At 33.0% G+C, this 3,443-nt stretch overlaps 1 protein-coding gene across 2 annotated transcripts in view; it reads left to right on the forward strand.

The window, feature by feature from the left end:
* Positions 1 to 2,054: 2,054 nt before the first annotated feature.
* LOC106478481 (sodium/potassium/calcium exchanger Nckx30C-like) overlaps positions 2,055 to 3,443 on the forward strand; it is a 103,152-nt gene continuing 101,763 nt past the window's right edge. For both annotated transcript variants that reach the window (XM_013939026.2, XM_022382085.1), the window contains exon 1: positions 2,055 to 2,111. The gene's annotated coding sequence lies outside the window, so the exon portion shown is untranslated. The remainder of the gene's footprint in view (positions 2,112 to 3,443) is intronic.

Raw genomic sequence — 3,443 nt, forward strand, 5'->3', positions numbered from 1 at the left:
GACGAAATGGCCTTTTTTTCATAGTAGATATTTTGTTGAGTGAGTTTGTCGTATATTGATCTCAGAATAATGTTGCGTAACACCCTGTTGCTCAACGTCTGTAAGGTGATGGCGCCAGTGGAGTGCTCTGGAATAAGAAATACAGGTTTCGCTTGTCATCGGAAATCAAAACTTTTAAAATCCAAGACAACCACATCCACCGAAGCCAATATTACTGAAGCATCGTGTAACCACAGCATATAGATTATCTATACATGCACTTTTTCGTTCGCTGGTTCGATACTAATTTATTTCAGATGATTACTGAAAGAAATATAAAATAAAATAAAACTATGTCAAGGCCAAGACATTCAACATAAATCAATGTAGTTTTCTCTAACTAAAAATCTCAGACTCAGACAAGTTTTGAAACTTTTATTTCATTTCAAAGGAATGGCATTAACTGAGCTCTGGAGGACTGATGGGGGAATAGTAACATATGCCAAGGATAGTAGCGCAAATAGAATTCGTGTAGCTTTGCGCGAAATTCAAAAACAAGCCAAGGATAGAGAAGAAGAAATAACAAGTGGTTTCCTTATGGAAAGATAAACAAAAGCTAAACTTGTGAGGCATACGCCATTTAAAATTATTTACCTGATTAGGTGTATTATTCCTGTGTATTTGTTCTTTAAAAAACTAACTTATGAGTAATAGTAGTAGTTGTGAAAGCCAAACTTCATAAACAGTTGACGTACAAGAAGTTTGTAAGGATGTTATTAACTTGAACTTTCAAAAGAAGATTCCCTTAAGGGAAATAATAACTACTCAATTTCTCAAACTTAAAGTTGACTCTTAAAGATTCTGTAATACAAGTAATTCATGTAGTTATTTCATAAATGAAAAAGTAAGATTTCGGACTCAATTTTTCAAACTTAAAGTTGACTCTTAAAGATTCTGTAATACAAGTAATTCATGTAGTTATTTCATAAATGAAAAAGTAAGATTTCGGACTCAATTTTTCAAACTTAAAGTTGACTCTTAAAGATTCTGTAATACAAGTAATTCGTTGACTCTTAAAGATTCTGTAGTACAAGTAATTCATGTAGTTCTTTCACAAATGAAAAAGTAAGATTTCGGAAATGTTCGTGACAAATGATTTTGTTTCTAGATTATGTAAAGATTTTAAAGTTCTCTAGCGAGTGCTCAGGGAGAGGGAATAAAGTTTATTAAGCAATAAGTGCCAGTCAGAGGGAATTAGTGGTAACCTCCCCTTTTTTTTCATATTTTATGCAATATCCAGAATTGAAGTTTCTTCACATCATGTTCGCCATCTCGACATTCGCGGTGTTACCGCTATTTCTACTGTATAATTGGATACAAGTGCTATATGATCTAGAATTTTATTGGAGATACTTGGAAAGCTATTACGAAGTTCGTTGATCAGCTTTTATAATTTCAATTTTATTCTGTCACATAACATACTCGTATAAACGGTTGCTCGGTGGATCTCTCTGGAAGACTCTAATTTTACAATAGAATGTCTTCATAGTGTTCCATTATCTTAAACTTGGTTCGACGATACAGTCCGTAACCCTTGTTATAATCACTCTGTATTTTATTTGGAGTTATTTATTACACCCTGCAAGGTTATAAGTACGCAAATAAGTAGTTTATTTGGACAAAGCTTCTGTATTAGAAAATAATCAAAGCTACGCTTTACTGGTGCAATAAAACAAAACAGTTTCTGATATTTATTTAACTTGCATCTTCATCTGATGAAGAAATCGACCCCTTCTGGTGTTACCTTATTAGTGTGCCGAAAGAAGACACCAGGGGTTTGATAATGTCTTTCATATTCTTAGCACGAGACTAGTTTTTATTTCGATTGTCATCTGTAAAAGTAAATATGATTTCACATATTAAAAAGCATCTATCTGGCTTGGGTGTCCATTTCTTTGTCTGTTTTTTCCGTCTTACATTGTTATTTGAAATTGAGTCTAACTCACGACTGCTATCGGAGAAGTACACTTGACGTTCTGAACGAAATAAAATCAATATAAACCCCTCCAGTTACGGCTTGAACCACGGTGTGAACTATAGTCGTGGATAGAGAGGCGTCACGCTAATGACAGGTAAGATTTCCTCTGAGTTATCTGGCACTCTTTTCGTAAGATGCACGCACTATACTGTATATGCTTGCGTATATAAGCTGTAGCTGTTATTATCCATACTGAGGCCGCCTACTCACATAAACGTGTTTACGAAGTATCCTCTTTCTTGAAAGAAATAATCAACCCTACCCCCAAAGAATAAATTACTAATTCTACTATACCTCAAGTACATATACCCATTTCTAAATAGAAGGTCATTAATAAGACCCCCCTTGCCAAGTTTTTTCAACCCAGTTTTATTACGTATTTTGTATTTCTACGTATATTAGGAGAGGAAAGAGCGAACCTTTTTTATCTGAAGCTCTAGACTTAAACAGTTACATATTCTGGGCACACAATGGAATACGACTTACGTAATTTTCATCTCTTGCAAGAATGGGGTAATTTGGCAGATTTGAATATTCGGTATCTGTTTGTAAAAGACGCTTATATAAAGAAAATTTAAGAGCTAATTAATGTATAATTGTAATCGAAATAAGCATAAAAAATAGAAGATGGAAACATATTTGTCTTGGTGTTTTTATCGGATACGTCGTGTTAGAAATTACAGAATAATTCATTGCAGTTGACGTATTTTAATCTGTATATATGTTTATTAAGTGGAGCTGCTTATACGTCTGGTCTTGCCATCCCCGTGAAGCTAAAGAAATAAACACCGTGTTAGATTCGAAAGCATTTGTCTTTATTATTATTATCTGCGAATAACCCGTAATCAAAATACTTCGCGTTAAATCACGCGTGATTTAGCGAAGAAATCAAGGAAGTATTTATTGAATTATTATTATTAATCCAGAGCGTTGACAGCTATTCTTATTCCTTGGAAGTGTTGGAATTATTATTATTAATCCAAAGCGTTGACAGCTATTCTTATTCCTTGGAAGTATTTGAATTATTATTATTAATCCAAAGCGTTGACAGCTATTCTTATTCCTTGGAAGTATTTGAATTGTTATTATTAATCTAGAGCGTTGACAGCTATTCTTATTTCTTGGAAGTATTTGAATTGTTATTATTAATCTAGAGCGTTGACAGCTATTCTTATTTCTTGGAAGTATTTGAATTATTATTATTAATCCAGAGCGTTGACAGATATTCTTATTCCTTGGAAGTATTTGAATTATTATTTTAATCCAAAGCGTTGACAGCTATTCTTATTCCTTGGAAGTATTTGAATTATTATTATTAATCCAGAGCGTTGACAGCTATTCTTATTCCTTGGAAGTATTTGAATTATTATTATTAATCCAGAGCGTTGACAGCTATTCTTATTCCTTGATTTTATTTGAATTATTA

This window comes from Limulus polyphemus, unplaced genomic scaffold (assembly GCF_000517525.1).
Source record: "Limulus polyphemus unplaced genomic scaffold, Limulus_polyphemus-2.1.2 Scaffold215, whole genome shotgun sequence".
Taxonomy (NCBI): domain Eukaryota; kingdom Metazoa; phylum Arthropoda; class Merostomata; order Xiphosura; family Limulidae; genus Limulus; species Limulus polyphemus.